At 38.0% G+C, this 25,674-nt stretch overlaps 2 long non-coding RNA genes across 3 annotated transcripts in view; both read left to right on the forward strand.

The window, feature by feature from the left end:
• The first annotated feature begins 1,632 nt into the window (after positions 1-1,632).
• LOC108055590 (uncharacterized) overlaps positions 1,633-25,674 on the forward strand; it is a 131,246-nt gene continuing 107,204 nt past the window's right edge. Inside the window, exon 1 of the long non-coding RNA XR_006412333.2 lies at positions 1,633-2,022. This is a non-coding gene — a long non-coding RNA (uncharacterized lncRNA). The remainder of the gene's footprint in view (positions 2,023-25,674) is intronic.
• Positions 8,671-9,788, forward strand: LOC138913166 (uncharacterized). 2 transcript variants are annotated; one of them, XR_011418811.1, is made up of 3 exons: positions 8,671-8,808; positions 8,880-9,040; positions 9,379-9,788. It is a non-coding gene; the product is annotated as an uncharacterized lncRNA (long non-coding RNA). The 2 variants fall into 2 exon arrangements; XR_011418810.1 differs by lacking the exon at positions 9,379-9,788 and adding an exon at positions 9,098-9,244.

Here is a 25,674-nt window from a genome sequence, read left to right on the forward strand (position 1 = left end):
AACTTCAATTGGTTGTTGTAATGCTATATATGATAACTGAAAACTCTGTTCCAACTAATTAATCTGATAGGAGAATTTAGGAAAAATCCAATTGGCCGACCGTTTGGTATTAAAAATACCAAGTGCCATAAGCTTGTTACCCAACACTTTGTTATGGCGGCATGTTCAAACTCAGCCAATAAGCAGCTAGTTAAAAAGAAAGGCATTATTTTTAACCTTATGCTAGCTAAATTCGCCCTGCGCTCAATTTCACATAATTAGACGGATTTACATCATTGCCCAAGTCGCGACGGCGCCAGTACGCAAGTTCATGTTTCAATTAAATCGCTTTTAAAAATAGGTATCCGCCGCACTTGAATATTTACATAAGTCACATGCGGCGGACTCGTGGAATGGTCGAATTTTTTCTGTTTTCTGAGTATTTATTATTGAGGGAGTGTTGGGAGCCGAAAGGAATTACCTGTGATAGAGCGCAGCTTTTTTTCTGCAATTACCAGAACACACAATGACTAACACACCGGCGAAGATAGCTTCGGAAAGCTTGGTGGTATTTTATTTTTTACGTCTTAGCCGCCGCCGTACCTTCTAAATTTAAATTTCACGGTCAAGGTCGTCGATTGCCGCCGCTATCGGAGAACGCGATGGGTTTCCGAGGGGGTGGGACATCGACATCGGCATCCAAAAGGCAAAGCACCCCACAAAACGCAGTACAGTTGCTGGCGGAGAAACAAAAGAATCGTATCTGCCAGATACTTTGTATATTCCGGCGAAACCTGATAGCACAAGATGCGATAAAGGGTATCAGTGCCATTTAATTGCGATGTGTGGGGTTATCTGAGGATACTTATCTTCGACCGGAATCTGATTGAGTTCGAGGTTGCCCAGGCCATTGGCCAAACAAATCTGACGATAAGGGTGGTATTTCCCGTCACCACTTAATTGGGTTTTAGTATGCTAGGTTGTATTTTTGGTGTTCGTATTATCATTACTGTGCGATTTTATGCTTTAAATTGAAAATTTGGAATTAAGAAATAAAAGGTTTTCTACTTAATATTTGACTTAGAATAATTGTATACCTTAAGGGCCGTTTTCTCGACCGTCTGTTAAATTTAAAGTAGGGTTAAAACTTTGATTTCCCATACGATTTGAAGGTTTTAACCCTACTTTAAATTTAACAAACGGACGTAAAAACGGCCCTAAATCTGCTAAATTGATTCTATCTTTGTTAGCTCTTGTTAAGTTTGTTTAGTAACTAGTGGATCCTCATTATTATTCTTAACTATTAGTTATCTTAGTTGTGTATCAGTATCATTTAAAAAGAAAACTCTGTAATAGAAGTGAATTAAAAAATAATATCTGCACTCATAGAAATTTTTACCTAAATACTAGGAAAGTCGCCCTAAAACCGAGGTCGCCCTAAAACTAAGGAAAATTTTCTTATTATACGGGTGGCTAGCCCTAAATATACGAAAAATCGCCATGGAAAATATTTTTTAGGGTTAGTTTTTTCAAAAAGGCAAATTTTCCGTGATTTTTAGGGCGAATTTTTATGAGTCGACTCCAAAAGTAATTCCTTCTTTTTAGGGCGAAATCGCCCTAAAACGTAGAACAAAATAGCAAAAAAAATGTTCTGAAATTGCCCTAAAAACAAGGAAGAGTCAAACGAAATTTTAAGACGCAATTAATGGATACATATGTAATACATGTGTGTATGTGTGTGTGGTTGACAGGTCAAAACAAGTGAATGTGTGTGTATATTAGGGCGGACCTTTTTCTATGAATTTTGATGCTGAGCGCATTTGACTTTAGAGAAGTCCACCCTTTTTCTTCTTCTTTGCTACTTTTCGTCCGTTGCAGTGGCAAGGGTGGGGGTAGAAAGAGTTGCATTGTCTAGACTTTGTCATAATTTTTCGGGCGCTTGGCAGTGAAAGACGTGTTTGTATGAAACCTTTTGTTTGTGAAAAAGTGAAAAATGTAAACGCTATTAAGGGACTTGGGAGGCGATTCTTTTTCTGATTTCTGGTGAGTACATACATATATAATTGTGCAATTTGGATATTAATAACTAATTGAATTTACATATCTGTAACAAAGGAAAATGCAGCGGAAACTTTAAAAAATTTGAGTGGAAGCAGCTACGAGGAGAAATTCCTGTTCAACTAGTCGGTCCAGAAGCGGAAGTTTTGGAAGTGTGGCGGAACAAAGTAAGATCATTAATAAGAGTATACATATATGTATGTGTATATGTAAATAATGCTTGAGTTAAAAAGATGATGCAACAGAATACACACATACATATGTATATATTTACAAGAAATCTGTATTTATGCACCGGACAAACCGCATTCATAAGTGCATATGCCAAAACAGCCCCCAAATTTGTATTGCGACATTTCGTCAGTGCTCGAAATTTGCTTTTTCTGCTTCTTTTTTTTTCTAGGAGTAGCAGCAAACGCAACCGCAGGCTAAATGAAAATTGTGTGTGTTGGTTGTGCATTTTTATATTAATTTCTAACATTTTTTTCTTTTTTTTTTTAAGATCGAGAACGCTTTTCAGATCCAGCTTTCGCAAACCACTTTTCGGACTTAATAAAAGCAGGAGTAAGGAAGCAACAGGAAATAAACCTGCTCAAATTTTTGGAAAGCTCTGAAGGTAAGTGCTTCTCTTTTTTTCTATTATCATATAATAATTAGACTGTTTTCATTTAATAGAGATACAATCAACTTTAAATTGGCTTGCGATCCATTCAGTGTTGGTGCCGACAGCAAGAAGAAAAAAGGACGCCGGGAGCAAGAACACGAAGCTCACCATTGCAGACTCGGGAAGCCGTTTCTTTTAAAGTTATTTATTATTTATAATTTTTAAATCCGATATAATCCATTCCAAAAAAAATATATATTAAAATTGTATTTTTATTTATGAAAAATGGCCGTGAAATTTTGGGGAGCATTTTGCATATTTTAGGGCAATTCACCTATAAATCCAGGGAAAATGCCCTAGATTTATGAAAATCTGCCTTTAGTTTTAGGATATTTTTCCTTATTTCTAGGGCAATTCGCCTTAAAATCCAGAAAAACACCCTAGATTTATAAAAAATTGCCTTTAGTTTAAAGGTATTTTTCCCGATTTCCAGGGCAATTCGCCTATAAGTCCAAAAAAATCGCCCTGGATTTAAAGGAAACTGCCTTTAGTTTAAGGGTCTCATTTCTTATTTTTAGGGCAATTACCTTTGAAAATAGAAAAATCGCCCTAGATCTACGAAAAATCGTCCTAAATGTATGACAAATTCACCCGTATTTTTAGGGCAATTTGCCCTTATTTTGTTGCCTAGTCGCCATTGACCCCCGTTTTAGGGCGATTTTCCTTGTTTTTAGGGCGATTTTACCGGAAAATTTCTATGAGTGTGATCAAATTCTTTGTGCAAGTATAAATGTAAACGAATAAAAAAACCAATTTGGTCGTCAATTTAATAATGTTTTTTTTTGTTTTTGTTTAAACTAAAAAAGTTTATAATTTTCAATCGAAAAAAATTAGTTTCCCCTAAAAAATCAAAAGAATCAAAATTATTAAAGTAGCTTTTTTAACGGTTTTCTCTCGACACTACTCTTAAATACGTTTAAATTTTTCATTTCACCACAGAATAAAACAGAGAAGAAAGCTTTCGGATGATTTTCTCTTCATATAAATATACTCTTAGATTCCAATTAAGTAGTATCTCTTGAGACTCTCGAACGTTTAGTTCTTCTGTTACTCTTGGCTTAGTCATCAGCCTAAAAGTTTCTGCCATGTGCCATTTTGGCGCGATTGTGCCGCTCTCTCCATCTTTTTCTGTGGTGCACTCTCTTTCACGTCGCCGTTGCATGGCCAAGTGCACATTGCATTCAAATGAAATGGAATCGAATCCAGTGAATTGAAGCCGGCACGCGGCTTCCAAGTGGACGTCATCATGACCCAAAACGGCAGCTCTTTTTTACTTTATTTTTATCTCCATGCCAAGTTGCCAAGTTGCACGTCAACCATGAATAATGCAGATACAAAAACTCCATACAGTCATACAATAAGTCCAGATGCAAACAACGATTTCAAATACGCAAATGGCTAAAGTCGATTCTTAAACAAAAAGTGAATGAGAACCAATGAATCAAGGGAAAGCCCAATAAGAAATATCTTTAAAAGATGACAACAAAGCAACACCAGCGGAAGATTCAATAAAATATTAAAAGACTTTTGAAAAGTAGTTTTCCTTTTTATTCTGTTTGAAATTGTTTTTAGGATTCCATTGTGGAAAATTTAAAAACTTGTAAAAAAAAAAATAAAAAATATATTAAATATATTACAATTTTACAATATTTTGAAAAATGAAGTAAAGTAAAAAAAATATCCATCTGTATAAACTTACTTAGTTTTACTATTAGGTACTATTATTTGCTACTATTGATCGTTTTCTAAGGCTTTTAAGCTGTTCACTTAATAGACAATGACGCAAGCAAAACAAAAATTGTTAAAAACTTTCCATAAAAAAATAAGTGTTCTTGTATGATAATGTGAAAGAACAGTTGAACTTGTTAAAGGTCATAAGATATTTCAACCTATGTATAAGGGAACAAAATTGTAAAATCTATTTGTGCATTCAAAACTTCGACCAGAATCATTTATTTTTCAAGTCTCGCTTTTCATTTGCTTAACTGGTCTATATAAATAATTTGAAGCTGAAGTTCTAAACACAAAACAGTTGCTCGCTGTCTCCATCTCTGTCTCTATTTATATTTATTTATATCTGTTTTGGTGGGTTTAATTGCATTTCGGTTAATTTATATTTTTTAATTTTTAACTTTTTTAATGTTCCTATTTTGCCTGTTTTGCTTGCAGGCCAGCCATTCAAGGTCGTTCGGGTTTTGTTTCAATATATTTTTGTTTTCTTTTTTTTTCAAACGTTGTGCCTGTGTGCTTTTGTTATGGCAAATAAATGCAAATAAATATAATTTGTTTTAGCGTTTATTTTTACCTGTTGCCCAGCGCTCGCCTGAAATAATTTAATTGCTGTGACATAAAGACGGCTCCAGTTGCTCAAACATTTGGATACTCGCTTATTGTGCTGCCAGTTTTATTTTCTGATTTTCTCCCCCCTCTTTTCATTCATCCGCGGAATTGATGTCAGTGGGTTTCCATGTCTCCGGCGCCGGCGCAACATTTTCAGCTTCAAATCAGTTTTCACTTTCGCGCCGCAACTTTCACAAAACCGACTGCCCCACTCGCTGAGTACCCCTAATGCTCAGAGGCGGCTGCAAGGGGCTGCCTTCGAGTTCGAGGTCAGCGGTTAGTTGGAGATCAATTTTAAATTTGTCAGTTATTAAAAATGTCTTGAAATAAGTTGTATGCTCAACAATATGCGCTCTCCGACCACCAAACTATTTACTCCTTTCGCCGCCTGTTGCACTCAACTGTTTTCCTTTTCGTTTCAGCTTTCGCTTGGAGTCGATGATTGAATTTGTTTTACTGTCTCATTTTTCAGTTAAGTTGTCTTCAGTCTTAAAAGTGGAACAAATATTAGCTTTTTCGTGCCTCTAAAATATAACTATGGTCTCTTTCATAAACTGGAATACGAATATTTTGAAAAAATATAGAGTAGAGAGTAATAAGTTGGAACAGTGTACTTTCTTAAAACTATAACGCAAAGAAACATTTTGGTGAGGTATATCGACAGACCTTACAGACCTTTTCTAAAATATTGTTTTTTTTTCTGCCCGAAGGAAAAACATTTGTGTTGTTGATTTATTTTCTGTGTGAAGTAATAAAGCAAATGTGCAAAATAAAAAGTGACCTAACCTAATGACCTCTTTCGTATTAAATATTTTAAAATACCTTCAATTAATTATAAATTATTTTTTCTAAAATTTATAATTTTATTCTTACATTTTAAATAAAAAAACCTAAAATTAACATAGCTTGACAAATGAATAAAATGTAGAAATGAATACTTTTTCAGTGACTTCAGAGGGGCACAATAATATTTAATAAAAAAAGGTATCAGATGTTGTGACTTTATGTTAATTAATCGGAAAACTCAAAACAAAATACTTATTCAACCAACAGCCCACGCATATTTCGCCTTGAGTCATGCTTTGATTTGACCTTGCCCGTCTATTAGGAGCCATAATTTCTTGTTTGCCATTCGAGATGGTTAAACTGCTTGATAAGTTTTCATACTTCTCTGTGTGCTGGCTGTTGACTAAAATGCCACACAACGCATGCTAAAAAGTTCTACCGAAATTAATTTATTTCGCACTTAATTATTCAGCGCGAGCAACACAGAGACGCCTTGGGCAGCCTCCCCCCGAACCGCCGCCTCACCCCCCGCCACTCACTCCCACAGCGGCTACTCGTTTCTGGTTGCGATCAAATAACGACTGCGAAAGCAAAAAAATCAAACAAAAAAGGCAGAGGCAAAATTTGATCATTCTCGGACATCTATTGCCCAGAACCACAATCGCTGAACGGCTGACAACAATGTAAAGATTTGAGTGACAAAACAATTTTTCGAAAATAGTTTTTGTTCTTGGGATGGGATCATTTAAATAGGAATACCATGAAATGAATGCGCAATTGGCTAAGAGGTGCTGACTGCAGGCAAATATTTAAGCATCATGTGACATAACAAAATGATGAGCCAAGCACATTTGGGGAAATAAAAGATAATACTGTAGCTCACAGTTCTTAAATAATAAAGAAACTTATTGGAAACAACAAGTATATACTTTTAATTTTAAAAGTTTTATATCTTAACGATTTTTTAAAGATTTTACCATTACAAATGATTAAAACTTAGCAGTTAAATCTATTTTAAGTGTAAAAAAATCGCGTATGCTTTTATCTCTTTGGATATTAGTATTCTGAAACTAAATGGTTTATTCCAATGTAGGAATCTACTGGGCTCTAATTTATTTTTCCCTCCCCATTTTAATTTGCGATCTAAGGTTTAGTCATAACGGATTACGCATTTCAGCCCTGTAAATCCCAATCCAGTATAAACTTGGCAAATTACCTAAGCACAATTTCCTATTAACTTTTTAATGGGATTTTTGTTGATGTTATTCCTTTTGAAAATTTCACACTTGCAGAAATGCAAGCTCATTTTGTGTCATAATACACATATGTACCCATATATCCACCTGCTAGTAGGACTGTTTCCCCTCCGAAGCTTGTTTTTTTCGCTGTTGTTCTAAGGCAGAATTCTCATGTCGACCTTGGGCAATTATTGCTTATTAATACTGTTGCCGTGGTTGCTATTTCGTTTTTATAGCTTTTTGTCCGTCGCGCTTCATTCCTGTTTCTCGGCCACTTGTTCTTTTTCCATGTTCGATTTGGCGCGCGCCGAAAGTCGTTCATCATAGCACTTTTTGGATTAGAAACTATTTATTGAATTAATCAATTTGAGGTGCACACGTGTCGATGTTTGTGTGAGAGGTCTAACGAACTGCGAATCAAATAATTTCGATTTGAAAACAACGAAACGTGCACTTTGGATCATCTAGCATTTGAGATTATATATTTTCGATCGATAACACTGTGTTACAGAAAAAAATTACCTTAATGAATGGTAAGAGATGTGAAATAAATCAAATTTAAATTTTGCAACAGAGTGCAATCAATTAATTGAAGCATTCAGTATTGTATAAGTTTTCTGCCGGACAAGGGGCGAAAAATCCTTGAACTCGCTATAAGCTAATTTTTCTCTGGGCGAGCTAAATATGTAAATAAAATTAAATTAAATGGAACGAAAGCAAAATGCAACAAGTACAGAGAGAAGGCCTATAATACCTTGTACAGCTAAATATAAAAATATACACGACAGCTAAGCGCGAAATAAAGGTACTAAAGTAAGTAATATTTAGTCAAAATAAAATGAATTGCAATAGTAATATATTTAAAATTAAATTTGAGGATTGACGGATTTTTTAAAAGAAGCAAGTGTATAAAAAAGGCTTTGTTTTTATAGCAGAAGAATTCAGTTTCAGCGACCAGATAATAATATTATAAAAAATATAATATATTTAAATATTTTTTAATTTCGCATAGACCAATATTCCCCGTACCTTTCTTAAGGGTCTAATGGGTATGCGTATAACTTGTGTAAGTTACAATCGGTTCAAATTCAAGGGTGCCCGGACTCGATTTGCATGGCACTCGCAGGTATCAATAAAAAGGGGTACAATAAAAAGGTTTCGTATAGATTGTAAATACATTTGCGTTATTTGTATTATAATTAATGGAAATTGAATTGCATATTAATAAGTGCCTTTTTTGCATTCCAGCTGAATCAGACGATAGCTACGTCAAATCCACCGCTCTCGCTCTTCTGATATGTCCCCGTCTCTATCCCTCCGCTGTTTCCGTCTCTTTCTGGGCGATGTCCCTCCTGTTTTTGCCCCGTGCATTGTGAGTTATTTGCGTCGCCGCCAGCGTTTTCGAGTTTAGCGGCCTGTCGCGCTTTCAAGGACGCCTCGCTTTGTTTTGTTATTGTCTGGAGTAACTCGGTACCTTATAAAATAACAACAAAAATATAAATATAAAAAACAACAACAGAGAGTGCATTGAAATCAGTGTCATGCATTGGCTTGGAATTTTTAATACATTTTTTCTACCAAATGTACTCGAACTTTGTTGAATTACTTCGCGTCGCTTGTTTTTGCCCCGTACCATATTTACTTAGAATTTTACGGGCTAACTGATTTATTTGGCAAAATATTTGCAAATAACAACAGCCCAAGCAACAAGGTGAAGGTCGGCATGGAAAGTCCCCCGTCCCGGTAACAACAACACATTTCTATTTATCTAATTAACAAAATTAAAATCAACAAATGCCACACTGAATATTAAGCGATAATTTAGCAAACAGCAGCCCCGCAAACAGAAACTCGCACACAAAACCGCCTCGAAAACAGCTTTGAAAAGAAAGAAGCAAATAGGGAACAAAGTGAAGCTCAAAATTCGGGTTTATGGTCAAGGTCAAGGACGCGTCATGACAATCAGAAAAATAAAGTAAGCGAGTACAATGAATAAGCGAAGTGAAATAAAATCAAACTGATTATGGGGCAGACTGACAGAATGCCGAAAGCGAACGATAATTGGGGAACGAAAGCTGAAAGAAAGCAGTGTGGGAAAAATTTTGGGGGAGAAGAATAACATTCTGAGCTCCGGACTCTCAAGTTCCAAAAATATTTTCTGATTAAAATGTTAATGTTAATTTCCACTCCTAATTCTCACAAAGATACAATTATTTTATAACTACATTTTTTTAGTTTTTATAAAATATTCCGTTTACTTTTAATATTCTAAGTTTTACAGAGTTTTGTATTCTAATATAGAATTTTCTGTAGATTTGGAATATCATCATAAAGTCACGACTCACGGGTATTGCTCATAGACTTTAAGATGCGAACTTGACATTTTCCAGATCAGATACCATAACATCGAAGAAGACTAGGCCGTGGCTATTCTCCATTTAAGCCCATTTATCACGGCGCCAACGTGCGACAGATAGAGATGGAGATTTAATGTTTGAGAGAGAGGGGGATATTCGGTCGTTTCCAATCACATCGACTCATAAAATAAAAGATCTGAATAATCAACGCTGGGGGCTCGCTCGTGCTTTTAATTAATGAGCTGAACTTGGATGGCGGTGAGTAGTTTTTGTTTCGGGCTTTGTTTTATTTATTTTTCCAAAGCCGTTGCAAAGCGGAAGCCAAAAACGCTTGACCAGCAGCGCTCGGTTATCGTTTATCGCAATCGCCGATCTGTTTTGGCGTTTTTTGGCGCCAAGGGAAGTGGGCGCTGTTGGGGGTGGGGGCATATTCTACTGGGGGCTTAATTGAAAGTGCAGACAGCGCTGAGTAAAGAGCAAATTCTAAAATAAAATCCAGCAGCGAGACACAGTAAAAAGGCATTAAAATGTATACAAAGAAAAAGCAAAAAACAAAAAATCAACAAATACAAAAAGAAGGCAAAGGCAGAAACAACAAAAATCAAATACTCTGTTCAAGGTTAGGTTATCACATTGCCAAGATCAAGGTTACGTTTTTTCTTTATTCTTTTTTTTTTTGTGAGACGGACGTTTGTCAGTCGGTAGGTGTGTGTGTGCGATTGTGCGTCTGTGGGTGTGCGTATCTGTGTGTGCACTGGTTGCCGTGCCAGACAGAACGTCGATAAATTTGCGAACCTGCAAAAAGCTTCTGAAGTAAAAAACTGGCTCAGACTCGAGTAATAATTATAATTGGCTGCTGCTCTTTGATGGCCTCTTGTCAGGGGATTTTTAAGATTTGCACTTGGCATTTTCTATAAATTTGTCTTTCAAATTATTTTACCAAGAAAATTCACGAGCACTGCCATAGAATGTTTTAATACATTTTTAGAACATAAATAAAAAATTTAATTTTCAGTGATTAATAAATAAGTTCAATTAAAGCAAATTTTCTTTTTGAGATTATTTTTATAATAATACTTCAAATTAACACAAATTTGTACAGGAGCTAGCACTCAATTAAATAATTGCGTTCGGTTAATGAAAATTTAAATTTGCTTAAATTAAAAGCAAATAATTTAAAGGGTGATATTTATTCATTGTTAAAATCTCATCAAGCTATTGTTGTTTGTTTTTTCTAATTGAGCTGATTTAAATTTTGTTTAATATTTCATCATAAACAATTGTATAATATACATTGTATATAATCACAATATTTTCATAACATTACTTAAACAATTTTTGCAAGCAAGATTTATTGGTCTGTTTTTGAATCCAAATATTTTTAATTTAATAATAAAATAAATAAACAAGCTAAGAAATAAAAACCGTTTGGAGAAACAAATATGTCCTTGGCGTTTTATCTTTTACCTAAGAAGCTTATTGTAAATGAACGAAATAAATAAATACCTATATATAAAAGTAAATACAAAGTCATGGGTATAACGTCATAATTTTTGAGTTTACAGATCCATTTTTATGCCCAATGGAATTGATAACGCTAACTATATTTCAAATATAAAATGATAATACTTTTCCTTAACGGACTATTAAACAAAACAATATAATAATTTTTCAAAGATTATCTTCAACGAATTTGGCAAATCGAATCACTGATAGTAAATCACTTAGCGCTATTTGCAGATTATATTGACACTTTTCGACGGCTAATAAACAATTTTCGACGCTCAGTTGTGATTAATTGGTGGATTCGTTCAGGAAGTTGGTCGCGATCGATGGGCTGGCCCCACATCTGAATCTAAGGCTGTCACTTGTCATTGGGGGCCGAGGAAAAATGAAACTGAGATCGGAATCGGAATCGTAAATCGCGCTGATAAACAAATAAGCGACTCGAAATCGGAAGTGGCGGCATAACGGTGTATCGTGCATATCCATATGAATGAATGGCCAATCCAAAGGCGAATCATTGAGATATGCGAAGGAAAACTGGTTCCGATCAGATCGGATCGGAATGGATTCGGGGGTCGGCCGTGATTCGTTTATGCGGGCGACTCTCAAAAACTTCTGGGCTTGATTTTCCAATTTCGGCCAGCCTTTTCAGCGGATCTGGCCGCTCAAGTTCAAGCGCCCAACCCAAATCCGTCGGGTCTCCGAAGCGCCGAAAGCAATCGCAGTTGGACAGCAGCAGATAGATACCAGATAGACGGATGGACATAAAGACCGAGGGACAGACCTAAGGTCAGTCGGAGTGAAACCGAAATTGCTGCGGCTGTTTAGCAACGCCCAGATCCAAATATTGACGCTCTAAATACCCGCAGAGCCCTCGCAGTGCGGAAAAACCTTCGACGACACCTTGACTTCAATTTTCGGTGCGCCGTTGTTTGCCGTTGCTCTTGGTTGTTGGCGAAGTTGTTGCCGTCGGATGTATGTAGTTGTTTGTGGCAGTTTGTTTTCTTCTGCCGAATTCGTGGACCCACCAAACTTGACCCAATTCCGCAGCGCTCTTCATTGTGCGGCTTTAAATGCCCCGAATATGTGACCCTGACCCAAGTCTGGATCGGACAATTGGACTGGGAAAGTATAAATGTCGGGATCTAGAGAGGTTTTACTTGGATTTTATTTATGATGATATGAATAATGAAAATAATATTAGCTTTCAAAAATGTAACTTAAATTTAAACATTTTAAAAATATTTTCTTGTTTTTTTTCATAGCCCATCTGTTAATCAAATATAAAAATCTATATTTAACTGAAAAATAAAATAGTTTATCCTTGATTATTTTTGTTAGCAAACCGACCTTTAACTTAATTTCCTGCTATACAGTAATCGAATATCTTTTTCATTAAAGAACAGTGGATCCGATTTCAACTCATTTCCTGCCAGAATCGCTGACCATCTTGTCCTCTGTCCTGAAATTGCCATCTCAGCTTGGGGTTTCCAGGGAGAGCGATCCGATTCGATCGGTTGAGATCAACAAACCGCTGGCGTTCATTCCACTCAGCTGCTGTAAACAAGAGTTGACAACTCAGACCGGCAGCCGAGGGCTAACCGTGTTTATTATTATTTTATTATTACCGCCAAGTGGCCGATAAGGGGCCGATGAAATGGCAAAACAAAAATCTGCAGTAAACAGAAATCCGCGGGCTAACCAATAATAAACAAAGGGAGTCCCAGCTCCCTGGGGAGTCAATGGACCAACACGAGATGAATTAGCTTCGCGGGCACAAAGAAAATAGAATCTATTTATGGCAGCTGGAGGAACGGGTTCATTGCCTGCCTTTGATTCCAGATTACGGCGAAAGGCAGAAATCTGCATGGGACAGAAGAATACCCGATGCCAGATCCCAGATCCCAACTGTCTGTCCCTGTAATTGCCCGAATTATTCTCATCTCTCCGCTGGAAGAGAACGTGATGTGCATTCGAGACGAACTCATCCCAAACGCAACTGTTGAAGTGCTGAGCTGTTTTCATAACTCATCGCAAACCGGCCGTAAATCACGCACCGAAAAAAAATACCCCCCGGAGGACACCAAATGCAGAGTACCAAAGAAGAGTATTCGGCAAGATGTCTTTATACGATATCCTCGCCGATTCATGCCAAGGCCAAGAGTCTCATGTCTCACCGTCGAGATTCCTTGGTCTTTTGTTTTGAGAAACTTTCTTTAAAAAAAGATGCAGGAAAGAAAACAAAAAAGTTTTGCAACTTAAATATATTTTTTTATTTTTTATGCTAATTACGATCATCTGAATATAAAAAAATTAGCATGAGAATTTGTTGGAAATACCCAAACTCATCTGATGTCTCAAAATTTTTTTGAACTAACCAATATAAAACAAGAGAGAACGCTATAGTCGGGTTATTGTCCCGACTATCTAATACCCGTCACTCAGCTAAAGGGAGTGCGAACGCTGTGTCGGGTTGGTGTCCCGACTAATAATCGTAACTCAGCTAAAGGGAGTGCGAGGGAGATAGATATATAATTTTTGATTGCGTATAACTTTTTAATGAATGGTCCGATTTGAAAAATGTCTTCTACATTTCGATAGGTATAAATATACACAACAAAATTGCATTTATACTTCTCGGAAATCTTTAAAGATGTGGGCGCAGGACCCATTTTAAAATCGTTAGTGGGCGATTGTGGGCGTTAGAGGGGGCGTGGCGCTCGGCTAAAATAAACTTGCGCTGCGTAGGAAGCCAAAGAATATGTGTGGGAAATCTCAACCTTCTAGCTTTTGTAGTTTCTGAGATCTCAGCGTTCATACAGACGGACAGACAGACAGACAGACAGACAGACAGACAGACAGACAGACGGACAGACGGACATGGCTAGATCGACTCGGCTAGTGACCCTGATCAAGAATATATATACTTTATGGGGTCGGAAACGCTTCCTTCTAGCTGTTACATACTTTTGCACGAATCTAGTATACCCTTTTACTCTACGAGTAACGGGTATAACTACTGTTATAGGCAGACATATGATACAAAGACGGAAATCTGACCACACGTACTCCACGCACTTCGGGCCTCCAAGGACAAGTTGATTGAGTCGCCAACGTATTTCCGGCATTCTTTTGTCTTTTCTCTGCACTTATTAGCCGCTTCCTGTGCAGCATGCCCAAAAGCGAGAACATCCAATGCAGCCGCAGACAAAAGAAAAAGAAAGATCTTGGAAAATCAGAAGAGAAGAGCAGCTGGCAGACCCTGAACTTTGTCGCTGACGCTGGCATTGCAATTCCCCATATTTCTTTCCCAGATTCCCTTTATTCTTTGTCGCCGCTGCACTTGAAAGTTTGCTTTGGTCCCTGGACTTATGCATATTGTGTTTTGCCTTGAATTCAGCGAGGGAATCAGAGACCAGCGATTAAATGCATTATCAGGGATGTGAGCAAGTCGTGAGTTGATCAATTTTTTGTGGAGTTTTGTTTTTATAAAATTTTGTAAATAAAATTAGTTTTGTCTCAATATATATACACAGAAACAAAATTCGATATGAAAAAGGGTAAATTGTACCTTATTTCTTATCAATATAAAGTCGATATGATTTATGTAAAATTTATGATTCAAACATATCAACGTGATATTTTATCATATCATATAAAATACGAAATGTTAAATTTTTTTCAACAAATATTGTAAAATAATATAAACAAAGTTTAGATCAGTAACCTGATTAAAAAAAAAATAAAAATGTGAATTTTTTCTTTGTAGGATAAAGGGGTAATATTACCATCACTACATTTTCTTTTTAACCTCTCAAAATGCAATTGATAAGCTTAGCCTTTTTAATTAAACTAAAGCCGTAATGTCGTGCCACGATCGCATCTCGAATACCCCTAGTCCATTAGCATTAACCGCAGAAGTTGAGGTCCCCGGGGATGTCGAGAACCGCACCCTTGAACCGCCCATTGACCGCTTAATTAGGGCGAGTAAGTACTTTGTTCCGTCATGATCGCGAGTGCCAGCTTCCTCCGGAGATACCTCCCCACGCTTTATGGAGTACAATGCCCGAAACGATCGGAATCTCGATGGTCTTTCCATCGGTCTATGACCTGACACGAGCGTCAACATTTTTAATTGTGCTCTGCATATCATTTGATATTAAATGCATGCCCATACATATACGCGGTACAAAGAACTCATTTACATACATGCATCGCTCTTCATCTTTTTTGTTTGTCCCTGATTAATTTCAACTCGATGATTAAGCTTCCATATATGCGCAAACTTTGCCCATTCATACGCGGTGAACGGTTTTTTAAGAGGCTTTGCTGTCTAGGACAACCAGAGGTGCTGTGGTTTCTCCAGGGGGTTGGTATAGTGACTCACGCCCTTATCTTCCTTTTATGTTTCCCTAAGACTTTGGCTTGAAAAGGCAAGGCAGTTCAAAGTAATTCTGACATTACTTTTGTTCAAACTTAATTCTTTTCAAAGACGTAAGCAGCTTGGCAAATAAAATGAATGGAATGTCGAATTATAAATTGAATATTTTGTCAGCTTCATGAAATCGTAGAACATTTTATAAATCATCATATTTTTGCAAAAGTTATTTTAGAAATTTTTTGCGTGGTACTGGCGAGAATTAATTTTATATGATGAAGTTACAAAAATCATGGAATATTATGGACATTTTTATAACTTATTCTGTTTTTTTTGGTTGTTTTGATTACATCCTAATTACCCACAAAAAAAGTTTGACCGAAATGAGTTCTAAAGAATCCATTTGAGTTCTACATAAATTTATTATTTTAATTTTTTCTTCAATTTGCTGGTTTCATACGCTCTACGTAGCTGATTATATATTGTTCTTGGATTCCCTTGTACAGTTTCTTCTTATTTAGCACCTGTTATTCTGTTCGCTTTTGGCCTCTCAGCTATCAGAAACCACCAACACACCCCCTAAAACCCTCAAGACGACCGTAGGGGGCGGTTGAATTTCTCCGAGCTGCCAAAGTGGTTCCCCCAGAAGTGGCGCTTAACTAATTTGATTCATTCTTATTACGCAGTCAGCGCTCGACTGCACTTGACCCTCGGCAATTTGCGTCAATGTCAACGCCCAACCCCCAATTTCCCACCCCCTGGGCTTCGACGGGCTGCTAGGGTGGGCAATTACCGTTGTGGGGGCAACGATTGCCACGATTGCTGGCTGCAGCAATGACCTTGAACATCCAGAGCCAAACGAATGACCTTTCAATGCATACAGGCGCACTCTCCCCGTCTCTTTCTGGGGTTCTATCCAACTGAACCTGTTACTAAAAATAAGCTCGATGGAAAAGCTCGCCGGCTGAAGGTCAAAAAACCCACCCGGCAGTGGATGTCGACCCTCCCCCTTTTGTGTCGAGTGGGGCACATGCAACGGCCGCGTGCGCAAGTTCAAGTGCAAGGACTATTGCACCATGCACACCCCCCTTTTCCCACCCTCTCGGCGAGCTGTGACCTTGCCGTACACCTCGCTGCATTGACGTACCGGCCACGGTCACGGCCATGGCCACCATCGTTGTGAGCTGTGGTGGCTTCTATAGCCAACAAAAAATAGCTAAAGCATATTCCTCTTATCTTAATAAAGGAATTCTTCTTATGAATCTTTTAAAATAGAAACATTATCCAATTATGACCAAGAAAGACTATTTTTTTAAGTCGTTATTAGTTAATTAGTTAATCCGTTAAAGACAATCTGTTCCGCTTCTAAACACTTTTAATTTATAAACCGTTTAATAGGAAAATGTCTGTACATTCTCAGTTTTTTTTCCACCAAAAAATGTTTTTGTATTTCTCCTTTTGTAATGTTTTTCAGTGATTCAACTTTTAGCAAATAATCCAGGCCTAACCATATTTCAGTTGGAAAAAAAAATTTTTTTATACTTTTTTTGAATTCAATAAGTAATAAAGAACGTGCTTAAATTTAATTGGAAAAAATAAACTTTAATTTTTCAGTTAGAATATTTTTTTTAAACTAGGGTAAATTTAAGTCGTTCAAGGATCAGTGAGTTTTAATTGTATTTTGGTCTAACCATTAAAAAAAAAGATAGAAAAAAAATTTAATCTAACTAAAATTTATTAAATTAAGAAAATAAAAATTGTTTCAAAAAGTTTGGTGTGAGTTTTACTGACTTTTAAATGTTTCCCAACTTCCAGACCTTTACAAACTTGTCTATTTTGGCAATTATCAAAACAATTATTTTAACGTCATCCCCAAAGAAAAAAAAAACAATCTTTTAGTTTATAAGCTAAGCAAATCAAAAAACATGGAGGAAAACCATTAATAAAATTTAAGTATTTCAAGCTAATTTTACTTGACAAGAGCCAAATTGGAAGCACTGAGTACAAGCTGTGTGGGTATTGTCGTCCCCAGGCCCCAAGTCACTGCTCGTTCACCCCACCTACATTTCGCAGCCTTTCGACTACCTCTTACATCATCCCCGCCCCCATTTTCTAATGGAATTCTAAGCCGGCCGGCCGCTTTGGGAAAACTTTCTCATGGTCACCGCGGCCGGCTGCGAACTATTTTTAAACATTTCCCCTGCCCATTTACCACCTCCGCTCACAATGCTGCGGTTATCAACGTCACTTGGCCAACTTGGGCAATTTATTTGATTTTAATTGAAACCTAACAGCATTTTCGGGGAAACTCTGTTGAATTAATGGTTCGAGTTGTCTCAGAGGAGTTGGGTGGCATATAGGGATGACAAATTGCTTATGGTGGCGAATGCTTAATTAATTATATAAGAAATATAGAAATTTAATTTATTTAAAACTTAGTATTTAAACTATAGACATACCACTTTTAGGAATATGGTTATATGAGACCATTACTCAACAACTTTTCAACCAAGGCCGCTCTTAGGCCAATGAAGTGAAGAGCCTGCCCTTGTTTTTCGCTCACTACCCACAATTTACCTTCCCACCAATCTCGAGCACTTATTTCCAAGAAGACAAGTTAATAAAACAAACTTTGACGACGACACGTGGCTTAATTGCATTAAAGGAATATAACTTTGTTGGCATTTTCCACACCAGATTGATCCGCCCTCTCTCTCTCCGCTGGCGGTGATAAAAAGCAGCCAAAGCGTCGTCCTTTTGTTGACCTTTAACGATGCCAGAACCTGGGCGAGATGGGCGAAAGAGAGTCAAGCTGCTAAAAGAATCATTTAAAAATCAAATCAAAGTCACGCGCCGCAATGTAATCAACGGCCAGGAGGTGTGTGGGTGGGACAGAGAGGGGCTGCGGCACAAGGTCGAATGTCATGCTGGCAGCAGGTGCGCAAGAAAGGTCCAGCTGCCCCCAACAATAAGCATCTCCACGCGCCGCAAAGTATGCAAAGACACCGGGGTTCGAGGTGTAAGTGTGTGTGAGTGGGTGGGTGGGTGGTTGGTGGCATTGGGAATGTCAAAGCCAAGGCGAGAAAGAGACAACAGCCTTTAACCTTGAACTTCACCGTTGCCAAGGCAGAAGCTTTCTGACGTCCCTCTCGCTTTTCAAGCTTTTACGCTAACCTTGCGATGAAAAGTCCTTGAGCGTAGTGTAATGTTAGTGGAAATTTTTTAACTCGCCTACTGATGAGGGGATGAAAACACCCCCAAAAAGCTTCGAGAAGAAAGAGAGCTCTCCCTTAAGGGGAGTGGCTTCTGCGAGAGCTTCGCTTGGGTTGACTGTACTTCGCTGACATTGGGGAGCTTTTGCCTTGGCATTGCACGCTTTTGAACTTTTACCTCGCCACCTCGCTCTTTCTGAGGGGTTGTTGGCTCTCTTTTGTACTCTGCGAAGGCCGAGCGGCAGGTTTGTTGCCATTTTCCGTGGGTGGCTGGCCTGGGTGGGGGCTGGGAAAGCTCAGTTTTCTGTTGCGCATTTCCAAAGTTCGTCATTAACCCCGGTCCCTTTCTCCCAACCGGGCACACGCAAATTCAATTTGCATTTCGAAATAATTTGCTCAGAGCCAACTTGCCTGGAAATGGAAACCCCTCAGAACTACAGCCTACTTATCAGGGTTTTGCCATGATATTAGGCGACTTTTCATCCTCTTTTTCTGAGAGCTACCCCTTTATAAGACTGAATAGAGCTTGGGGTGGACTTTTTTTAATTGAACAAATTTCATAGAAATTTAATGATTTAAAAACATTGGCTTTTCTTGGAATATTCTTGGTTTTTTATAAGCCATAATACTTTCGCAGAATTTTGTACTGTTCTTCAAGCCATTTCTTAACCGATTTTTATGGCTCCGCGATGGGCTGTTTTGTGAATGAACTTGCGGAAAAGCTGGAAATTTTGTTGGGACAGTCCGTGACTGGAAGCTAAAGGGCGGAAGTGGTGGCAAACCGAACCCCGGACAAAAGAAAACTTCCGGACAGGGCACAGGTCAACGTCGGGCTTGGCTATTTATAGGTCGTAACTCCCCTTTCTGGTATCTTTCCACCAGCTCGCTTTTATTTGCACTTGTCAACTTGTTTACTGCCCTGCTGGAAGTTTCTAATTATTACGAAAGCCGAACCACAAACTTCTTGTCACGCGAAAGGAAAAGCGCAACCTTGACCACGCATAACCTTGGGTGGTTGGCTGAAATTCAGGGTGTTTTGTACGGGCTAGAGGCCCAACTGCCTCGAACTAGTTTGGAATAGTTAATAGCTTTTAGCGGGAAATTCTTACGATATCATAAGGCAGGTAAGAGCTTATGGGGGCATAACTAAGGGTTGATTAACCAATACAGAGTAAGGTCAAAAGGATTTTCTTTTTTTGAAATCCTTATATATAAACTAAGATCTGTTACTCAAAAAATAAAATATACCAAATGATGTTTCGATGCAGTTTGACTTATTTTAAGATTTAAGAATTATTTGAAGAATTTCTAAGCTTCTTTTTTAAAATAACCAAGCAATTATATTTGTAAATTTTTTACAATATTCTTAGCGTTAATCAATGTCAAGTTAACAGAAGCGATTTGTAAGCCATAAATCTGCCATCCTGTGTTGACTATTCAGCTGGATATCACAGCGCCAAGAAATCGCTACCAAGGACAGCAAGACAAACATTTACATAAGACTCTGCGATGTGGCATTAGCTTTTCCTGCTTTTCCATCCCCCTCGGGTGAAAAGTTCGTCCGCATTTGGCGAGTATTATTTTTGGAAATTTGAACTTATTATCGATTCAATGTCAAGTGTTTGCCCTGAACTTCTGGCGCACTTGAGTGGATTCGGATTCGGGTTCCTTGCCATCGCCACCGAAGTCACCCCATTTTCCAGCCTCCTCCTTCCAACACGTGTCCTGGCTTGGCGTTTCCGCATCCTGGTGGTGGGGCATGGAATGCGAGGAGCTGGCAATGGAATGGGACCGAGAACTGGGGTCTGGGGACTGGGTTCGGATTTTCGGATGCTGCGCAGTTTGTTGTTGCCCCATCTTTCACCGCCCGCTCAACTTCAAGGTTAACTTCCGGTCCTGCTGGCTCCCCTCGACTTGCCCAATTTTCCTGTGCTTGTGCGGGCGCCACATTGTCCTGACGGAAGCATTATGTAATCTACTCCTACATAGAAGTCAGCGCCGCCCGCCTCCTGTTTTTCCTGTTTTCCTGCTTCCTTGGGTTCGTTCAACTCGCGCTGCGGTCATAAATCTCTCTCATCGTTTTGCCCAGCGGATGGGACATCCTGCTGGGTCAACGACTGCTGGGTCGTTGGCTTCCCTATATGTCCTGCGCTCCTCCATCGGCCCTGTATATTTTCCATTTTCCACACCCTATTTCACTTTACTTTTCCACCGATGATTACTTTGTGGCGTGCTGTTTGTCCCATTCCCCTCCTCATTTCTCTGCCATTAAATTGATGAATTAGCGTTTACATATTGGCCAAAGCTCTAGAAAACCGCTGCCACCGCCACTCACTCAATTCCATTTCCATTAAAATTATCTCTGCCATATCTATATTAGTTCTGTGTAAATATATATTGTATACATTCATGCAAATTGTTGAACTTTTATCCAAGTTTTCGGTTTTTATATGGCTGGGCTCTGACCTTTGGTTTGACAGCTTATTAACATATGAGGGGTCATCGAGTACAGATTTCAGATGGCTATGGGGCAGTGGAAAAGTAAATTATTGTAATGGGAAAATAAAATCATTAGTTTTGTAGATCCGAGTACTGAAAGATTTTAAATAAATTAAGTTTAATTTGTTTGTTTTGGAATTATCATATCTTCTTTCTTTTTCTTTCATTCTTTTTTGTCTTTTATCTTTACTCTAATTACTATTGACCTTTACTTCTTAACTAGATCCTTTGTGTCATTAAATGTCTTTCTCTTTATTAATTACCGCTAATTACATTTTGGAGATCTATTAATCATGTTCTATTTTTACTGGAGTAACAAGCAAACGGAAATATTTTACAGTACTCTGACAAAGACAAAGAATATTTCTGACCATATACACCAGTAAATTGCAAAGAGGTAGGGCCCGTGGCAGTGAAATTTCAATGTCAAAACCAGAATCGTAAACCCCATTAGCGGGCCGATTCTAGCCCAAAGGTCAGGGTGAGCAAATGGAAATAGAATCACAAATGGAAATCGAAACAAAGTATTGCTAAATGTTTACAGAAAACGCTGAAATCGAATGGTGGAAGACCGCGCAATCAATGACCACATGGCACCTACAATTCCACCATTTTTTCCCTCCCCACAGCTAATTGCGCTTCAATTGTTCTCCATCCCCCTCGAAATAGTTTTGGGTCATTTGCCTGACCCGTGAACACCGCTCGGCATATTTAGCAGTTCTGGGTGCGTCATCATCAGCGCAGCAATTGTTTCACTCGTAACTTGGGCGGACATTGGTCGCCGGTCAATGGTCATTGCTCTGCCCCCACCAAGAACCCTCCTGCTCGGTTCCCCCCTTCAACTGCCCCATCTCTGAATATATAGTAAACTATATACTGGGTATTAACGCTTTGTCAGCTTTTTTCGCTGAACTTGAAACGGCGTCATGCATTGAAGACGTGCAGTGGTTTCGATACAATAATATGCATACATTTATTTTACTCTTTCTGGTGGTATTCTACCTTTGGTGATAATCCTGAAATTTATTTTAAATTAATTTTGGGGATTTTATACTAAGTAAATTAATTTTATTGTACAAAAACAATACGGTAGCATTTGCATTATTATCTATTATCGAAAAACGTCGATGTATATTTCTAAAATCTTTATAATATATGTAAAAGAAGAGTGGTAATAGTTTTGTAAAGTCTAATGTAAATAAGAGTTTATAGGTAAACACATTCCATTTTGAAACATTTTTGGTAAACTAATAGTTAAATTTCAGCATAATGAAATTATGATTTTATTATAGAAAAGAAAGATTTATTTGGGCACAGTTCACTTCAAAAAAAGTGTTTTTGTTGTTTTGTTTTAAATAATCCGATGTCAGAAATATTTATGTATTTGCCGAAATCATTTTTAAATCGTTCTTTTATAATATGCAGATTTATAAAATAATAAAATATTCAGAAAGCTATTTTTTTAAAAGGGTAAAACAAAATTTAAGTTATGATTCCCTTTTTTTATTACAAGCTGGTGTTTGTTTACTTAAAGTCTTCCCCGATTCCTTAACCTCGTTGGTGTATAGAAGCCCCCCTTTTTATATAAAGCAACTTCCAGGAAATCAGTCCCGTTGACGCTGTCACATTTTGGATAATTGCTGAAACCTTGAAAAATCGGCCCAGCCAATCCGAGAGCGAATTACATAAAACTTGATTATGAAAAAATAAAAGCAGACTTTGCTTCGTATAACCAAATAAAAAAAAAACCGTAAAGTGGAGTAGCTTAAAAAGAGACAAGGAAATTGTGAAGTAAACATTTTCGCTGGGTTCTTGTCATGCGCTCGCTGTGTGGTTCCCACTTCCCGGGAATATTGCGATCTTAACACTTTGTCAGTCCGTTGGCCCATGGGCAGCGTGAGAAATGGGGAAGCAATTCGTTGGCGGGAATGATATGAAATGTGGGTCAAATTCAGTTTCATTAGAACTCGGCAGTGTCGCCAGGCGATCAAGTTAGATAAGCAGGGGAACACAGATGGACTATCAAAGGGAATATTTTTTTCGCGTTCGAGAAAGAGTAAATTCCGCTGAAAGTAAAACAGGTAACTCATGGGAACTCATTTTTATGAATGAAGACAATTTTTAGTTCCATTTTTTATGAAATCTTTAGAAAAAAAATTAAAATTCCATGGTTAGGTTAGGAATATACAGGTTTTATAATAACAACATCTGTAAATGCACCTTCTTCTTTAAATAGTTAAATTAGACATCCAATTTAACGAAACAAAAAGAATATTTAATCTTTATCTATCTTTAGTATTTCTCTACCAACTCAAGGACATTCTTCGTTATGAGAGCAATACCCCCGTTCTATCTGAAGGTTAACGGCCTGTTAACGGCAGCTTAAGAGGTAAACGGATACTTTTTCGTCTCGAAAATTTTGGTCTAATCCCAATTGGACCGTAACTCCTGCACCTTGGCTTTTCAGGCATCTGTTGCCGCTTTTGTGGTCTCAATTGGCTTGTTATCCGATATCAGGCCCTGCCCTTTTCACCCTGCTTTTAAGGTTTTCTCCGTCGGCCGTTCACTGACCTCTTTCAGAGACCAGAGATCCGAAGAAAGTTTTTAGCCCGAAAATGCGTCATGGTCCAAACAGAAAACAAGCGGCAACAGAAGCAACATGAATGCCAAGAAACTGTGAAGAGTGTTTCATAGAAAAATTATACATCATGGTCGGCGCTTGATAAAGATCTTCATTAGTCTGGAAACACGGAGTCGGGCCCCAACTCCGAGTGCCGGTGACTGGGTGACCCCAATAGGCATTCAAATCTCTCGCTTTGACTCCGCGGCCCAACTCTCACTTTTTTGCCGATCGCTGCTGTCGGTGAAAATCACTCAAATTCGGTATATATATGTTTGTCCAAGGGGGCAGTTCAACAAACCCCGGCGAACTCAATCCGGAGCAATGACACCTCGTCGGGCCCTCCAATCCGTACTCAACCTCACTTTCTTTTACGTGCCCATGTCCATCCCTGTCTTCCCAAGATCTCCATCTCCCTTTCGCCTTCAGTGGGCATTTGTCGTATGAAGCGGTTGCCGTTGTTGCAACATTTTTCACTTTCTTTTCGGGGATCGCTATTTAAATGACTTTCTTGTGCGATACCCATCATACAAAATTTAATGTTTTTTCGGTAGTCAACATTTATTTAATTGATTCACACTCAAAATGAAAAATGATTTTCCAATTTATTGGACTTTGAAAATTAAAACTGAAAGCAAGGTTAATTACCCTCTAAGTTGTGATGGTTGTAACAATTGATTTAAAATTTATAATAATACCCAGAGGTTACACTTTATAAAAAAATTCTTATCATTTAGATTGATTTATAAATTTTTTTAAATTTTAAAATGAAATGTAGTATTTTTTAAATGTTTTTTGTTTTATTCACTGTTTTATTTTGTACTACTATACGTCCTAAATTAAATGTTCAAAGAATTAGTTTGGCATTATAAAGTACTTTTTCTTCGTCTGTTGATCATCTTTTTCAGTTTACCAGTCCCGTTTGGAGGTGGGATCGGCCTGTTATAGTTTTCTGATTTGTTTCTCTTTGCGGGACAGGTAATTGCCGGCAGCCACCTACCCAAAACGAGAGTTTGAACTTGCCACTGTTTGACAACACCCCTCTCCCTCTCCCTCTGCCCAAAGAAAGGAAAAGAAAGTGTTGAACTTTCGTTGGCTATGTCTCAATTTCTTGTCGAGTTCGGTTTCGTTTATTCGGTTCGTGCTTATTGTAGCAAACATTAAATTGCTTTTAATGGAGAGATGCAAAGATTTGGGCTTTGGTTATTTTCTATTTCGGGGAGTGCGGCTTGGCATGGAAAATGAAAGCGCGGAAAATTGTCTTCGACAGTTGATTGGATTGTTAATCGGCCTGGGATTAGTGCTGCGCACGACAGCTGCCAGAACCCGAGCCTGGAACTTAATGTCGTTTTAAACGTTTTTAGTGTCCGCCTGGATGTCGGAGCCAGTGAACTTTTACTGCCGCTCATCGATGACCGCGAGGGTCATTAAGAAAGTGGCCGGCTGCTCTGGGATAATGCAGATCGGAGATATGGGATAAGGGATCTCTGGGGCGAGGCGTGGGGAACAGGATGTCGAGACATCTTCATTTCCGTATCGTTTTCTCGGTTTTTATGGCCGTCCTTTTGGGTCAACAGCAGTTGCAGTTTTTATGCGCTTGCATAAATGCCTTTTTATTTGCGTTTTTGCCCGCCTGCTTTGTTGTTGGCCAAGTTAAACAACGTGTCACTGCAGTTTCTGGGTCAGAAACGAGTGAAAGTGAATAAAATCCACAAGGTGCAATGCTTTTGCATAGCTAGTGAAAGGAGGGAGGGTTGGGGATATTATGCGCAAGTAATTCATGCCGACACGGGTACAACAATTACGAGATGGCTTTAATACATTAATAAAGATTTTTTTAAATGCGTTACAAATGCGCTGATTAATATAAATCAATATCTATTATTTTTGCTATTTTAAATTCAAATCAAAATCAGTTTACCATTTTATTTTATTATTTTTAACAAAAAACAAATGAAATGTATTTATGTTTATAATATATCAAAATCGTATACATGTTATAAAAAATCAAGAAAACAAATGATCTGGTAATTACAT

Source organism: Drosophila takahashii, chromosome 3L, assembly GCF_030179915.1.
Source record: "Drosophila takahashii strain IR98-3 E-12201 chromosome 3L, DtakHiC1v2, whole genome shotgun sequence".
Taxonomy (NCBI): Eukaryota; Metazoa; Arthropoda; class Insecta; order Diptera; family Drosophilidae; genus Drosophila; species Drosophila takahashii.